This window comes from Cavia porcellus, unplaced genomic scaffold (assembly GCF_034190915.1).
Source record: "Cavia porcellus strain 051 isolate PalLab524CR breed Dunkin Hartley unplaced genomic scaffold, mCavPor4.1 scaffold_23, whole genome shotgun sequence".
Taxonomy (NCBI): domain Eukaryota; kingdom Metazoa; phylum Chordata; class Mammalia; order Rodentia; family Caviidae; genus Cavia; species Cavia porcellus.
The window spans coordinates 57,722,073-57,740,021 of record NW_026947506.1 but is presented as its reverse complement, the minus strand read 5'-3'; the positions used below and the strand labels follow the sequence as shown (position 1 = coordinate 57,740,021).

General features: G+C 34.6%; 1 protein-coding gene and 1 long non-coding RNA gene across 11 annotated transcripts in view; both read left to right on the top strand.

Moving 5' to 3' along the window:
- Auts2 (activator of transcription and developmental regulator AUTS2) overlaps positions 1-17,949 on the top strand; it is a 1,133,580-nt gene that overhangs the window by 635,299 nt on the left and 480,332 nt on the right. The gene's annotated exons all lie outside the window — the stretch shown is intronic.
- Positions 1-17,949, top strand: part of LOC134472286 (uncharacterized) — a 111,043-nt gene that overhangs the window by 16,887 nt on the left and 76,207 nt on the right. Inside the window, exon 1 of the long non-coding RNA XR_010042141.1 lies at positions 1-17,949. This exon is cut by the window's left edge and continues 16,887 nt beyond it; it is cut by the window's right edge and continues 72,525 nt beyond it. This is a non-coding gene — a long non-coding RNA (uncharacterized LOC134472286).

The following is a 17,949-nucleotide window of genomic DNA, read 5'->3' as shown; positions in this document are numbered from 1 at the left end:
TATTAGTCTGTTTTCTTTTGTTTAATTTCAACACACATAAAGATATGGACAGCTATTTTGAAGACAAGGAGAGACATTATGGCAGCCATTGTTGACTTCCTATTGTCTAATCTTGAAGACCTAAAATGCCTTCATCATCCTGTTCTGATCAGTTTAGTACTATTTTAGTACTATTTTGTTTGGTATGAATTCACTGTGTGTGAAGATATGGACAACTATTTAGAAGAAAACAAGAAACAATATGATAGACAGTGAAGATCTCCAATGGTCTCGCTTTGAAATCTGTGTTTCTTAAACTGTTTTCTTATTATCTGTTTTGTTATGTTTAATTTTACCCTCCTTAAAATAAAAAAATTAAAAACTGAAATAAATAAAATTAAAAACTGAGAAAACACTAGTATATCAAAAAGAGATCATGAAGAAAGTGTCTGAGTGGCCACACACATAGATTTTTGGTTTCAACTCTAAGGCTTTTTATCTTTTCAACTTGTAAATTTAACATATTGAACCAACACAATCTCTATGAACCCTTTTTGTTCTAACATTGTATTTTAAATAAAGGACTTACCTTCAAAAATTAAAAAAAGAAGTAGTAATTCACATATTGTGAATACTCCATGCACATTGTCTCATTTGGGTTTTTTCACAGCCCACTTTTCAGATGGGAAACACTTTCAGGGATGTTTTTATTTTCTTTAGATCACAGAACAGTGAGGTACAGTGGTACCACTGAGGTAAGGTGCATGAATCTAAGGTCTGCACTGTATTACTTACTTTCTCGCTAGTATTCAGAGTAGTGTGTATATCATGGTAATGCTCAATGAATATTTGTAGAGTGGATTAAATTGGTGATTAGAAAAACTCCCAGAATATTTTACAACATAGTTTGTTAATAGAAATAGAATTTATACTTTTGTCTTCAGTATGCAGAAGTACAGTGGCATGCTTTATATTTCTAATGAGATGGCATAGTATCTGTCATTGCTGTGCTGTGGCAGCACCTATATTGTCACTGATGAGTGTCATGGCCCCCTGTACTGAGCGAACATGGTGCATACAACATTTTGTTGAGATCGCAAAGCAGTTTTCTCCTATTTTGAAAAAGTTAGCTTCACATAGTCTTCCCAATACAAAGTACTTTCTTGGCTTCGTCATCTCAGTGAGCAGACTTAGGAAGGGGGACCTACAGGATCATAATTTTTACTTCTTGATCTCTGTACTGCTCTGCTTAACTCAGTCTTGCCACTTTATTCATAAATAAAGCTTACTACCATTATTTCTAATTATTGTGCAGTGTTGAATATGGAACATATGTAGGGTATTCAAGTTCAGCCCTTCATTATATACATGAAGGAACTGAAGCCCCTGAGGGCGGGCTTGCCCTGGACTCCAGCCCTTCAGTGCTGTTCACTGTTGTGTACTTTCTGTCTAATATAGTATCTCTGCGTAATAGGTGGTCAATGAAAAATTTTTTATTTTTCAAAATCACACAACTAATGATTGAAGAACCAGATTTGAACATAGACTCCTATTTATTCACTGTCATATCTACAATTATCTCATTGTAGTTTAAAGGGAGGCAGCTTCCAGTCTTTTAAAACACAATTACCTTTCAACTCATTTCTGGTAAACAAACAGCAGCTGTACCTCATTGGCATCGCCACGGTTTCACCACTGAGCCATTCTAGAAACTGACACTATTAACCATTCTGCTAAAAAGAAGACTCTTCTACTCATATGATATCCTGGCTGTGTCCAAAGTGTAATATTTAATTGCATTTTCTTAATCTTTACCACTGTATTGCTAAGCTTTCTAATACCTTCAAAATACCAAATCTCAGGCTTATCCTAATTAAAGAATCTCAATTTAATCCATATTGCATGACAATTCAATTTGTTGATTGCTTTTTCTCCCCCTCTTTGTGAAATTCCCGTCAAATGTATTAATTCAACATGATGAATCCTGTATTCAACCCACTGGAGTGAATAATTAAAATTAGCTGATAAAACTTTCAGCAGAATTACTTTGTGAAATTGCTGAACAGATGTGTCATTTTAATGAAAATCCACAGACAAGCTCCTTCTCCCCCTCGGCAGGATAAAAATATTATCCCCTCGGCACATACTTAATTTGGTGGTAAATACACTCCGAGCGATTGCTGGAAGGGAAGAAAAAGCAACTTGTCACACTTAGTAACTTGATTTTTCCCCAGCATGCAGTAACAGCTATCTACAGTAATTCATAGTGCTCTATTGTTGCTGCAAGTCCCAAAGAGAACTTATTAAAATGCAATAATCTCCTATTTAAACAGAAACAATAACCATTAAATTTCCTGTGGATCCAAAATTGAGCACAAGCCCCATCTGGTAAGAGTGATTAGAGGCCTGATGAGGGAATTTAATTTGCAACATTCAAAGACTAAATCTGAGCAGATCTTGTCACCTGGGACTTGAGTGCTGCTTGCTGTCTTCTTAAAAATCTCGACCTAAACTGAAAATGGAATGTAGAAGTGAAAATGTTACCCAGGGGCCATCTCCGACAGGATTGTGTTTCATTATGTCTCCAGCAGGCCTAGTGAGCAGAGGGGATTTTAGTGCTGTCCGCCTCAGCTTCCTTGCCAAACCCTTTGACAGGGCTGACACTAATGCTGTCATTTCTTATGGTGCCCAGTGCATCTTTAATGTGGCCACCCTCTTAGGTCTTGGCCTCCCGAGCCCCTCCCTTCTTAGCGCCTTTCCTCTTGCAGCCTGTCAAGTTCTTTGCCTAACTTAAAGGATTCTAAAGATCCTACCAGCCTCTTTCAGCAGACTTCTTTGAGCGCCCATACCTTACATTTCATTTTATGTCTTCTTACCTGCAGACAGTCCTGCCCTTCTGGGTTTATTGTTGGATTTTGTTTTTAACTCTGAGTGTGCTAAAATTTGTGGCTCATCATTGGAAAACAAAGGGTCATGTCCTCCTCTTCTCATTTCTTGTACTTTCCTTGATTATTTATGGTACTTTCTAAACTGCTGAGACTCAAGGTACACCTGCATTTGTCATTAGAGCAATATGTATGTGTACATGCACTGGTTTGTAGGTGATTGTAGGCCCAGTCTGACAGCATCGTGCCACATCTATCAGTTTATCAATTAGTGGAAACCTCCTGTTCAATATTTGCTTTCAGCAGTAGTTCTTGGTAGGGGTTAAGTAACTCAGCAATGAGGAGGCAGTTACCCATGTAATAAGGTTCTTGATGTTTCACTAGTCAGTGATATCCTTTATCTCAATTAGAGAAATCTCCTTAATCATCAACTCTCTCAGTTTAACTTCCCCTGAGTTCTTGATTTGGCTCTAAATACGCAACATCTAAACATCTTTTATAACTTTATAAAACTGTTCCACAAATTCTCTGTTTACCCAGTATCTTCATTCCCTCCCTCACCAGTATTTTCTTTAGACTGGATCTCTTGGGACAGGCCACATCTTGGTAAACACATCCATCAGCTGTCACTGACTGCTCCCCTTCCGAGGTCCTGGTACCTACTTTGGTTCATCACAGGTCTTTCAGTAAGATAATTTCTTCAGTTCAATTGTATAGTTTTTGAAAAGCAAGATTATTTAACTCTTTTCTACTTCTTTCTTCTTCCCTATCATATAATTCATACAGAGCCAGCCCTGTGACCTAATTTTTGGAATAGATGGAAGAGTCCATTCAATGATCAGTACCATTTGGGATTCTCAAAACAATAATTGTCTTTATTGATCACCTACTGTCTTTAAACAATGAATACAAGAATGGAGGAGTTACTGAGAAATTTGAAACCCACTGCCTGCTATTCATTGGTAGCTGGAAAAGTGTAGCATAAACACCCAGATGTTAAGTGAGACTGTAGTTAAATTAGTAGTAGGAGAGAAGTTATTGGGGCAGATGAGATTAATAAATTGCTACATATTGCAGGATGTGAGTACAGAATAAGGAGTATGAGTACAGGCTTAGTTCACAGATGATGTCTGAGCTAGCTAACTACAGTGACATTGCTGCTAAGCAATGTGCCCAACAGCCAAAATTTCCCAACCACAGTAGCCAAGGAGTGCAGGTGGTAGGCCAGAGAAGGAGATTTAGCGCAACCCAGCTGGTACCACCATGGTGCGTCTTGCAGAGCTCTTGCTACAGTTGATGTAACCTGTTAACTAGTAGTATGTTTGCTGTTAGGCACATCTGAATGTGAATATTCCCTGAACCACCCTTAAACTCTTTAGGAATGTTTCTTAGCTCTTTAAGCCTGAATTTCTTTGGTTGCAAATGGTATTTAATGATATTTATCTCATGTGGTTTTCATGCAGATTTTGTAGTATCCAGCATATGGAAGAAGCTAGGTAAATCATGGTTGTGTCCCTGAGGACAGAAGCAATAAATTAAACACAGAACAAGGACTCTTACTGTACTTCTGCCTGCCATTCAGCATTACTTACATCTTTCTAGAAATTCTCCTTCTTGGTGTTAGTTTTGGCTCCTTATGTACCCTTCTTTAGCCCTAATGTCAGTTTATCTGTTCTAAGCTTGAATTTCATTTTTGGTATTAAACATACGATTTTGTAATCTAATATGGCATGCACAAAATAGTAAATTAATTTTTTTTTTTTTTGGTACTGAGGTTTGAACTTACGACCTTGTGCTTGCCAGGCAGAAGCTTATGCTGTTGAACCAATAGTAATTTAATTTGAAAAAATAAACAGGTACATGTATGAAAAACACAAGAAAGACATACATAAAAGGTTCACAGCAACTATGTTTATGGGATTAGGGAGAGTTAGTTTCATTTTAAGCTGGTAAAATGCTTGCAGTGAAAAAGGTTGAATAAAATAGTTTCCAATTTAAATTATCTTTTACTCATAATGGTGAGATCAGAACTCAGATAAGAAACTCAAGGAGTACATCCAGTTTATCTTTGATGAATGGTAGTAAATTGGTCTGATTCCAAACATAAGCCCTTATTGTTTGCACATATCTAATAATGAACCCCATTACCATGATATTTTATACCTTTGAAGCCTTAGTAATTAGGGGAAATTATCTTAGCCAGTCTTTCTATCTCACAATATACTCACAGTTGTTTGTTGTTGTTATTGGTGGTGGTGGTGGTGGTGGTGGTGGTACCAGGAATCAAACTTGGCACCTCGCAACTGCCAGGCAGGTACTACACCAATGAGTTGTATCTGTGGCCTCAATACTCATAGTTAGGAAATCTGAATTGAGATTTAGAGTCCTGCATCCCAAATGATATCAGTAGTGTGCCCTCTCTCCATTTTGACTTATTTCCTCTCTGCATTTTGATTTCTGCGTAAGATTTTGGGCCACAGTGTAGAATAAAAGCATCTAATGAGAAAAAATAATATCAACTTATTTTGATCTTTTTGAGGCTATTCATTAATACTTTATACTTGCTCTTGTTTTAAAGGTAATTTTATGACATATTTTAAAAGGTGTCAATGTAAGAGATCTTACTCTTAGCCCTATTCGCTACAGTTATATACAAATGTTCTATAAAATATATCCCCTAGGTAAAAATGCTTATCACTTATTTGAAGTTTTTTTAAACCTTTCTTTTGGTAAATAAAAGTCTTTTTTTTTTCTTTGATGTGACTGTTATACTCTTGGTTTGGGTTCTTTCATTACTTCATCCCTAGCCTCTGTGGGACCCCTGTAAGAAAAATGGGAGGGAGCAGAGGCATGGATTCCTTAATAAGTCCCAAAGGTAATCAAAAGAAAGAAATTCAATATGAACAAACTCACAAAATATTCTTGAGTTTCTTTGGGGAATGCTTAATGCACATAAGGTCAGGTCTTTGTAGTGTTAATTTGAGGGCTGTAGGAAGAAAGCCCATCATTTCCAGGAGTAATGTTACTTTATCTGAACAAAGCTTTGATTTACAGAAAAATGCTGTTCCAGCACACCTGCATCAACCAGTTCCTCATGATGCACGAGCTGCTTGGTGGAAGGAAATGCTCTACTCATTATCCTTAAGGTATTCAGCTTACACTGATGGAAGCCTGCGAGAGGTCAATGCAACCTGCGATCAAAGCAACCTGTTCATTTTGGAGATAGCACATCCCTTATTCCTTGAGTACTTTGGTCCAGAGTGACAGCCTAGCCCAGCATATGCAGATGCCCCCCCTCTTGTTCCAAAACTGACTTTAGGAGGCAGGCCTCCAGGGACACTGTGCCAGTGTAGCAAGCATAGGTGGCTTTTGTTTATAAAGATTAGTCAGACATTGTTTTCCACTGTGGGGGTTTCAGTGTCTTCACCAACCTGTAATCCTCCATATTTCAATGTGGGGTAGGAAGGAATATATCTGGACCCTCAACCCCAAAAAGCATCCACACAAGTGCTCACCCAGTCCATACCAGGACATTGCCAACTGATAATTATCTTTAGAGGCAGTTTAGTATCTCAGTTTTCTTTGGTTCTTTCTGTCCTCCGCTTCCATTCCTTCTTTCTTTCATTGACACTTCTCTTTTCTTCAGTCTTTTCATCTTGTTCTACTTTGAAGGATTATACAAATAAAAAAAAATTCACAATAAATGTGGTTAAGCACATAAATAAAATATGAATACCTCTTATAAAATGTCTGAAGTTCATAATCATTTCCTCCATGCCTTTCTTGTGCAAGATAATTCTTCTAGTATTTGAGACTCTTATCAAACGCTTTGAGTTAATCTCATTCAGCCTGGTTTCTCCTTTCCTCATCTTCTTAGTCTCTCTCCCCTCAAACTGTTTCCCACTGTGTGTATATGTGTGTGTCTAGAAACATAATATTCAAAACTGGCTATAGTTGTCTATATAGTCTGCTTTGCCAACTTTTTATTAAGGAAAAGAAACAGAGAAAGAGGGGAGAAATATTAGGCTCTTTCTAGAGGAGCCAATATATGGAAATTACCCTTGTTTTTCTCTAAAGCAGTAAAGGTCACAGCAGTAGCTGCAAAACCCGTAGGCTGCCTACTGTCTTCCACACATTCAGCATTACTATTCTTGCCTATTTTACCCTTAGGTATCCTTTATTTCTTGCACAGATGGTCTCACTCAGGCCTAACAAAATGTTTTAAGCTTTGCATAAATTAAAACAAGAGGTCTCTAAGTACAAAAGTGCAAATTTTTTTTTCACTTGAAAACAACTAAGCTGGCATCTTGTAAAAAGCTACAGCCTCAAGCCAGGCTTCCATAATCAATTTTCTTTTAAAAGGGAGGGAGCAGGGTGGAGAAGGAGAAAAGAAGGTATCAGTATGTGTACATGTGCACCAAACACAGAAGCATTTCTGCTGTTTTTAGTTTCTCTGGAAGCTCATGAAGCAGAATGGTGGGTGATTTCGCCTGAAAAAATAAATTTGAAAAAATTTTGGAGGCTCAGGATTTTGAGGTTCCTTCATTAGTTTAGTACATAGTAAGTGTTGGGACAGAGAGACTTACAGGCACTTCTCAGCACCCCACCCATCCTGCCATGGAATAGGGTCTCATTCAGGATAAAATCTAGGAGTTGAAAGGAAGTGGTGAGTTCAGTTTAGAAATACCCCAACTCCATAATAACACACACCAGAGTAATGACTCCTGGCATAGCCTCTCTTTTTTTAAGTGTTAGACTCTGATTTTTCAAAACAGTATAAAACCTCATGATATTATATACACATAAATCCCTTGTGTACATATAAGTAACTTTTTAATTAAGTAAATTTTTAATTTTTGAGTACTACCCTTCATCTTTTTATTAGTACATGTTTGTGATACATAAATATTACATTCATTATGGGAAATTGATACATGTACCTTTTTAAATTCTTTTTACTTTTTCTTCCCCTTACTGCATTTTTTAAGAAACTGGAAAACAGTACAGTCTTCTAAAGACATTGCCTCTCTTTTGATTTACATATCCTCATCAAAAATTAGTAGTACCAGTCTTCTCTACTTGCAGTGTCTGCTCTGCACAGGGCTGATTTATGTTTATAATCTGTTTTTTATGATGAAATTTATTGTGAATTGATGAGCCCTGATTGACTGTTGAATCCTTGACTAGGCCTTTTGTTCTGTTTTACATCAATACCATGTATCCCATCTGTGTCGTTTACCTATGTAAATTATTTCTGTATAAACTATTTATTATCATCCAATAACCCTATGTGCCCATTAAAAAAATTTGAAAATAAGAGTAAAAAGAAATAGTTGCTTACCATTCCTTCAAGTTAACATGTTCACATATTATCTCCTGATCTTTATATATTTTCTTATACAATAGTGATTATGCTATAGATTATATTGTATATAATACTCAAGATTATATGCAGTTTTTTCACTTAAATTAACAATGTAAGTGTATTTTCATCATTTTAAAAACTCTCTTAAACTGAAGTTGTTTTAAAATTGAAGTTAGAGAGGCCTTTACAGAATTGGATAATGCTATCCAAGACATATATTAACTACCTTTAAAAATAAATCCAGTCCTCAGAATCCTGCAGCCAAACCATGTTCCCTTTTAATGTTTTCTGTCTTCTTGCAACTCGCAGGAATCTCTTCTCAAAGGGTTCAGTGGTCAAACTTTTCAGTTACTCAGATCTTGCATTTCTCATCCTTCTAAAAAAACACACATTTTAGCAGTTTTTTTCAGATGGTTAAGGGGTAGCAAGAACTGATGTCATGAGAATACTGGCACCATTTGATACAGTTGATATGCCTTGAAGCTTTTCAATCCAGTCTATTTCTGCCTAACTGATACCTGTAATCATGTAAAAAGTAATAAATTTTCAGGGAAAGGGAATAGTGCTTTGATCTTTCTCTTTGTGTTTGAACTGTTAAAAATAAAATCATCTTAAATGAATCACAATTTTTTAAAAACTCTCGTCACAGTAACTCTATCCAAGTAGGAGAATCCTAGCTCTTTTGAAGAATATGTTCATAAGTTACTGCTAATAACAAAACACTTTTTAGGCTGTGATTAAAAACATATGATGGCAATTGGCAGCAATTTTAAAATCCATGAGTCCTAGATCTTCAAAAAATCAGAATTTTCTGCAACTCACATTAACTATTAAAGATTGAGAAAGATCTGACATATATATGGCATTGGTTTTTCTAATCCTTAAATAATATCTACTTACCCTTTTTGCCCTTTAATAAAAGTGTTGAAATTATTTTCTACATGTATTGATGTTTGCACATTTCTGTTAGATTCATTTCTAGGTACTTCTTTTTTTACTGCTATTGTGATTAATATTTAGAAAATCATGTTTATAACATTTCCTTGTCAAGGTCTTTACCTAGAAGAATGGAAGGCAGAGGCTTGAACAAATGTGTGTACACCAGTATTCATAACACCACTTTCACAATGATTGAAAGCTGAAAACAACTCAAATATCCAGGACGGAAGAAATGAATAAGACGGGGGGCTGGGGATTTAGCTCAGCGGTATAAGTGCCTGCCTTGTAAGTAGGCAGTAGTGAGTTCCATCCCCGGTACCGATAAAAAAAAAAAAAAGAAAGAAAGAAAGAAAGAAATGAATAAGACAATGCAGTAAACTCATACATGCAATGGAATATTGCTTACACATAAGAAGGAAGAAATTGTTCCCTCATGCTGCAGTGTGAACTAACTTTGAATACATTATGCTAAATTAAACAAGTCAGTCACTAAAAGACAGATACTGTATGACTCCACTCATATGGGTGCTTTCCATAGTAAAAGCCATAGAGACAGAATGTAGAAGGTGACTGTCAGGTGGTGTGACAGAAGGAAGGAATATGTAGTTATTGTTTAATGAATATGAGGCTTCACTTTGGAACAATGAAAAAAATTCTGGAGATCAATGGTAGCGATAACTATATACTACTTTGGCTGTACTTCACCACTAATGGTCAAAAGTATAAATTTCATATGAATGTATACTTTCATGCAGTAAACTATTGCATATTTTTAAATTTATTGCTGGTGTATAGAAATGCACTGGGTTGTTTGCATGTTGAGTTTTAACCTAAGCAAACTTCTCAAACTATAATTAATCGTAGTAAATTCATCTAAGACTCCCGCTTGTGCACTCATGACTTAAACGTATATAATGAAAGTTTTACTTTTTCTTTTCCAATCTTTATGCTTTTATTTGTTTATTCTTGATTTACCCAGGTATAGATGACACTCAATAAAACTAATGAAAGTGATAATAGCAGAATTCTTTGTCACAATCTTAAAAGAACCATTTTGAATGTTTCCCATTAAACAGGGTAGAGTTTTTTGTTGTTTTTCTTTCACTTTGTTGATAGCCTTTCTAAGACTAAAGAAGTTCCCTTAATTTCTAGTTTGCTATAATTGAACTTTTACCCTAAGTGGCTATAAAATAACTTACTGAAATGTGATTTTCCTCTAATCTGTTCATGTGGTAAACTATAATGATTGATTTTCTAGTGTTAAATCAATTCCTAATTCTTGTGTTAAACACAAATTGATTATGATGTATCATATTTTTCACACAGTACTGGATTCACCTGACATTATCTCTAGGATTTTTTTTTCATCTAAGCCCATGGATGCAATTGTCTTTCAATCAATTTTTCAAATCATTTTCATAAAGGTTGACATTTAGATTATATTAACCTAATGAATGGCAGAATGGAATTATTTCTGCCTTTACTGTTTGGTAGAATTTACCATTTAAACTAAAATTGTCTAAGTTTTTCTATTTTAAGACTACACAGACCATCTGATAGGTGTGCTAACAGCCATAGACAACGCATGAATAAATGTGTGTGGCTGTACAAAATGAAGCAGAAGGCCAGTTTTTATCTCTGAATAACTGGTCTAAACACTCTGAGCCTGTATTTTCTTCATGGAAAGATTTTTTTCTCTTTCCACTTATTTAAATGTTAGGATTCTGTTGAGATATCTTATAATTTTTACATCAGTTTTATTATAGGAGTATTTCTATTTTGTTAAAGGTTTTTAATTTATTAAATAAATAACTTTTATTGCATTTTTATCATTCATTCCCTTATAATTCTTGTGCTTCATTTTCTCTAGTTAATTATTGGTGCTATTTAGGTCTTTGTGCTTGACTTATTTTTTCATTTTATTATCTAAAGATTTTTCAGTTTTATTAGCCTCCTCATAGAAGGAACTTTTATCCTTGTTTGTTACTCCTTTGCTTGTGCGCTTCATTTTATATCTGTATCTATCTAGATATAGATTTTTTTTTGCTTTTTTTTTTCATAGTCCCTTTGGAGTCTTAAAATGTTTTTTGACATTTTTTGAATGAATGCTTAATCTTTTAGCCTTCTATCATTTTTTTCTCCCCATTCAGTTGTAATTAGAGACTTACTTTATGGCTTAGTATTTTGTTAGTTTTCCTGAATGATTTATGAGAGTTTGAAAAAACATATATATCCTGTAGTTATTTAATTTAATAGTGTTTATGTACATGGTAAAAGAAGCATAATAATGTTGTTTTGGGAATATTATATTATTAATAATTATTTTCTATCACTTCTTGACCTCGGATTAAATGCAGCATATACAACAATTCTTTTTTCTGCTCAATACATCAAGCACTGCGGATGTATGTCAATGTCTCCCAGCATGTGTATCGATTATCCTCTCAAGATTCCTTCCTTCCTTCCTTTATTCCTTCTTCTTCTTCTTTTTTTACTTTTATTTCTCTTTCTGCTTTTTCTTTTCTCTTTATCTCTCTGTCTCTTGGTTATGTAATATTACATATATTTTTAGAATTTTTACTCTCCTGATGAATCAAATACTTTATTCTAATGATTCTTTCAACCTATAGAAGTCTTTCTGCTTTAAAATCTATTTAGCTGTATTCTATTATAGCTATAATGATATACTTTTAGTTGTTATTTCATTAACATATGTTTTGTATACTTTTACATGCAACTCTTCTGTCTTTTAATTTTAGATGTTTCACTTCCCTGTTCCTTGTTTTTGTTAAAAACAATTAATCTGATGTTCTTTCGTCTTTTACTAGGGCTTTTAATCTGTCTACATTAATCATAATTGTAAATGAATTTGAATTTATTTTGTTTATTGCATCTCTGATTTCTCTGTATTTTTCTTTTACTTTAAAATTTCTTTGAATTATTTTTGACTTTATTTTCCTTCATTATATTAGAAATTATATCCACTATTTTACTTCTGTTGGTAGCTATTCTAGAAATTTGATAGGGATTTATTAAAGCCTAAAGTTGCTCAGAAGAGTAGAAAAAAAGTACTTATTTGGAGTGGGATTTTTATCCTATTTGTTATGTTATATTTGAATTCAATCTTGAATTACATTGGTAATAGTATTATTTAATATAGCTGTAGTTTGTTTGGATTTAAGCACACATTTCACTGTCAAACTGCCTGTTTTGGTTACTTTCTTATTGCTGGGACAAAATGCTCGTTATCAACAAATCAAAGATGAAGAGACTTAGTATAGTTTAGAGTTTGTAAGGTTTCAGTCTAGTTAGCTGGCTACAAGGCAGGGCAGGTGGCAGAGGGGCAAGGCATGGGAGCAACAGTCCATGGCAGAGTAAACAGGAAAAAAACAAAAAACGGCAGCAAGCCTCCATTTCCCTGTTTATTGCCTTTAGGCTACAAGCTTACTGGTGGCACTCACACCCAGGGTTATTTTTCCGTTCAGCTACACCCAAAACTATGCTAATCCAATCAGTGGACCGGACCACTTATCACATCCATAATCTAGTACCACATACCATTGATCCAGTCACCTCTCAAAACACCTACATGTGAGTTCATGAGACTTTGGGAGACATTTCAAATATGAACCATAATCCTACCCCAGTCCCTTTTTTGAAAGCAGTGCTGAGGGATGAACACAGGACCTCACATGTAGCATGCAAGCAGTCTACCACAGCAAAGCCCTCAGCCTTTCCCTAATTTTTTCTGTGTGCTTTCTTTTCCATTTCAGACCTTCCATCTTGAATGATTTTTCATTCCAGGTAAATTTCGTCCTTTAGTGATTTCTTTATCTGAATTTTACTTTATTTTATTTGCACTACTGAGGATTGAACTCAGGTTGCTCTACCATTGAGCTACATTCCTGGCTCTTCTTTTTAATTTTGAGACAGGGTCTTGGTAAATTGTCCAGGCCGAACTCAATTTGGAAACCTCCTGCTTCAGCAGTTGTGTACAGTACTAGATCACAGGCATGTGCCACCACAGCTGGGTTTTGCTTCTGCTTTATAAAATTTTGAGTAAATTGAGATCCTGCTAGCCCTTCAAAATTCTACACTGTTGCGGTTGAGATGTCAGCTGTCATTTAATTTTGCTCCATTGAATGTAACTTGTTCATTCTCTGAATGTAAGGCTGCTTTTTGTCTTTAGTTTTCTACCATTTAACATGCTAGTGGCTTTAAATTTCTTTTTCTAAATCCTGTTTCAAATGTATTGACTCCTTACTTTGTCAGGTTGGTATTTTTCATCAGTTTTACAAAACTGTCTATTCAGGGGCTGGGAGTTTAGCTCAGCGGCATAAGCGCCTGCCTTGAAAGCAGGCAGTCATGAGTTCGATCCCTGGTACCAATAAAAAGGAAAAAGACAAAACTGTCTATTCAAATTATTTTCAAGTACTGCCTACTCCCCATTCTCTGTCACCTGCCTCTACTCCTATTCCCTCCCTCCTTCACCTCCCCCTCTCTCTTCTTAAAACTAGTATTTGTTGTTTGAAAGACCTTATTTCTCTGTCCTCCACAACTCTCATATTTTCTGTACCACATTTGAAATAATATAGTTGTCTTTTAGTTTGTTTGTTGACTACTATATATGATCTGCTATCTTACTACTAAGAGTTTTAATTAATAAAATTATAAAAGTAAATTTATTTGGGAATAATGTTCAATTTAAAATATTTGCAGTGATATAAGTTATGAATAACACCATGTCCAGGCACCCTTTACCCAATTTTTCTGGCTCTCATTTTATCTATTTGCTTATCTTCTCTCATATATATTTTTTTCCAGTAGAATTTGAGGGTAAATTGTACCCATTATTACATTTGCCTCTAAATAATTCAGTATATTTCTTAAGAATATGAATACTCTCATATAATCACAGTGTAATTACCATCTTCCATAAATATTACCCATATGATACTTTTGCTTAATTAAGATGTCTTCCCATTTTGACTGTTGGCCCAATGCTCTTTATAGTATTTCTTTACTTTCTGTACAAGATGAAATCTAGGGTCAGGTATTTCATGAAGCTATTATGTCTTTTTAGTCTTCATTAATATGGCACATTTCCATACTGGATTGCTTTTTCTTCTGCATGACACCAACATTTGGAAAGTGAAGTTTTTATCTTCTTCCCTGCAACGTTTTGTTTTAAATAAGTGAAATATTTGTCTTTTGGGGCTTATGTGGTATTTTCTCATGCCTGTTGATATTAATGGATACTTAGAATAATATAAAGGAACCAATGTCCATCTTTCCTTCTTTGATAATAATTTAATCACTAGTCAAGTTGTTCTTCAGGTTTTCTACTTATAATTACTAATCCCCCACCCTTGGAACCAGGGAGCAGTGTTTCAGAAGATGCTTTTAAAATGTACAATTAGCTTGTTAATCATCAGAATTATGCCCAGTGTTGAGTGTCCATTGATAAAAATTGCTTAATCTGGTCATAACAGAATAGTTATAAAATTCAAATATTTTTACATTTCCAGAACCTCTCCCACATTTATGAGTTTTCAGTATTGTAAGCAAAAATCTACCTTTCCTCTTTTAAAAAAATTTTAATTTGATCTTTAATTTATAAAAAACAATTGCATGTATTTATAGGTGTACAGTGTGATGTTTTGATACGTGTTTACAACGTGGAGTGATTAAATCAAGTTAACGAATGAATCTCTCACCTCATATATATAACATTTTGAAAACATTTAAAATTAATAATTTTAAAATATGCAATGCATTATCATTTGTTATAATTATCAATGTATGCAATGGATCACTTAAACTTAGTTCTTCTGTGTAATTCAAACTTTGTCCTTTGGTCAACAGCTTCTTTTGGGGCTGGGGACATATGGCTTAGTGAGTGGCTTTACCTAGAGTGCTCAACCACTGATACCCAGCAACCAAAATAAAACACAGCTTCCATTCTCTTTTCCTCTCCCTGGTTCATTCTCTGGTGATAGTCTTTCTGCTTTTTCCATTTATGAATTCAACTTTTTAAGATTCTAAATGGAAGTAGACACAAGGAATTTGTCTTTTTCTGCTGGGTTTACTTCATTTTTTACAATGTCTTCTATATTCATTTTTGTCTCTTATATTAGTATATGTTTGTAGTACATAATGTTTACCTTCCTTATGGAGAATTCGTACATGTACATAATACATCTTCATTCCTTTTTTTTATTTAAAGAGAAAAAGAAAGGCCATAAAAAAACAAAGCAATAAAAGGGTACAAATAATACAGAATTTCAAGAAAAAAAATATACAGTAAAAAATCACTAGTTAATAGGTTACATATTGTCTTCTTAGAAACAGTTGTCCAAATTATAAAATTAAAGCATATAAAGTGGACATTCATACAGTGATACTGGAGACAGTTCCATTCAATGATCCAACAAAAGCTTAGTAATATGGTTTTCCATCCTACACACTCAAACATACCTGTGGTTATATCCCTTAGTCCACCTTCCTTTCCTCTCTTATTTACAATACCAGTTACACTTTTTGGGTTTTATTACTCCCACAGTTCTTATTACTTTTTTTGAAGAGAATAGAACCAAATGTGACTAAGCAAAACAGAGTCAGTTAGAACAGAAGGATGAGCATAGTACATGATGCAAAAATAGAATACCAGGTGATCAAAGGTGGTTACCATTGTGCCTCTTGCTATTTTTAAATTGAGTTGCCTATATCATCAGGTATAATAGAATTGATCAAAACAGTACAGAACAAGACCAATAAAACCTACACTGGAGACCTTACAGGACTTCAAAAAAAGATAATAGTCAAACCATAATGGGCATCATAGTTTATCTTATTGCCTTCAAAGTGGTTGCCTATACCCTCAAACTTGATACTATCAAACAAAATAGAATATAGTATAATCAGACAGAACAAGATGGGGAGAGCAATACTGGGGTTCAAATCAGGTTAATAGGAAAACAAAAAAATTACTATAATATATCCCACTATTTTTTAATTTAGTTTTTCCTTAATTAACAAAAATGAAAAAAAAAATAGATTAATTTAAAAGGTGGGGTGAAGATTGAGATAAAAGAAGACATTGTAATAGTACAACGCAGGTCAGAACCCAACAATTTAAGCATCATTGTGTTTCACCACCAGATAATCTAACATAATAGTAGTCACCGTAGTGCCTCTTTCCTTGAATTATTTGAGTATAACTTCGTATGCTATAGCATCAAGCATATCAAGACAGTGTGAAGCCATTCAAGAGAATGAAAGAATTACAGGATATTCAGAACCAGCTAATAGAAAACAAACCGGTTTTTATACTGTCTCTTTGCCTATAAAAAATTTTGTTTATACTATCGCATATAGTAAAATATAGTAAGATACAACATGTTAAAACCAGTGGAAACAGATGTACAACAGCTTGATGGGACTTCAAAACAAGATGCTATTAAATCAGCATTAGCTTGTATGTTGTGTTGTATTCTTGAAAATAGCCATTCGAACTATCACAGATACTAAAATCAAAAAACCCAGGTTATAACCATTCCAGTTAATGAGTGAATACATTATATGGCTTCAAACCAATATGATTGGAAATCATGATTATCACATATGTATTATTATCATTTCTTACACTAAGGAAGCTATTCGATATTTGTACATGTGAGTTTGATTTATTTCACTTATGAGTATGGTCTCAAGCTGCGTCCATTTATTTATAAATGTCTCAATGTAATCATTTGTTATAGCTGAGTAGTACTCCATTGTATAGAAATACCACAACTTTTTATCCATTCTTCAGTTGATGGACACTTAGGTTGTTTCCAAGATCTGGCTATTACAAATTGTGCTGCTCTAAACATGGGTGCACATACAGCACTGTGGTATGATACTTTCAGTTCTTCTGGGAATATGCCTAGAAGTGAAATAGCTGGGTCAAATTGTGTTACCAATCCCAGCTTTCTGAGAAATCTCCAGACTGACCTCCACAATGGTTGCACTAGTCTACACTCCCACTAGCAGTGCAGGAGAGTTCCTTTTTCCTCACAGCCTCTCCAGCATCTGTTGTTGGTGGTTTTCTTGATCTTGGCCATTCTTTCAGGAGTGAGATGAAATCTCAGTGTGGTTTTAATTTGCATTTCTCTAATGACTAATGATGATGAACATTTTTTCATATATTTATTTGCCGTTTGTATTTCTTCATCTGAAAATTGTTTATTCATCTCAGATGCCCACGTTTGGATTGGGTCTTTAAATTTTGGGGTCTGATTTTTTAAAATTCTTTATATGTTTTAGACAGAAGTTCTTTGTCTGAGGGGCAGTTCACTAAGATTTTTTCCCAGTTTGTGGGTTTTCTTTTCACTATGCTGGAGATTTCTTTTGATGTGCAGAAACTTTTTAATAAGAGGTGGTCCCAATTATTGACTCTGGGAATATTTCCTGTGCAGTTTGAGTCCTATTCATGAATTCTGTACCTACTCCTATGTCTTCAAGGTTTTTACCCAATTTGTCTTCCAATAGATTTAGTGTTTCTGTTTTAATATTTGTATCTTTGATCCATTTAGATTTTATTTTAGTACATGGTGATAGGCATGAGTCTAGTTTTATTTTTCGGCATATGGAGAGCCAGTTTTTCCAACACCATTTATTAAAGAGACGGTCATTCTTCCAGTGAACATGTTTGGCCCCTTTATCGAAGATAAGGTGGTTGAGTGTGTTTGTAGTTGTGGTTGTATCTTCTAATCTATTCCACTGATCTTCGGCTCTGTT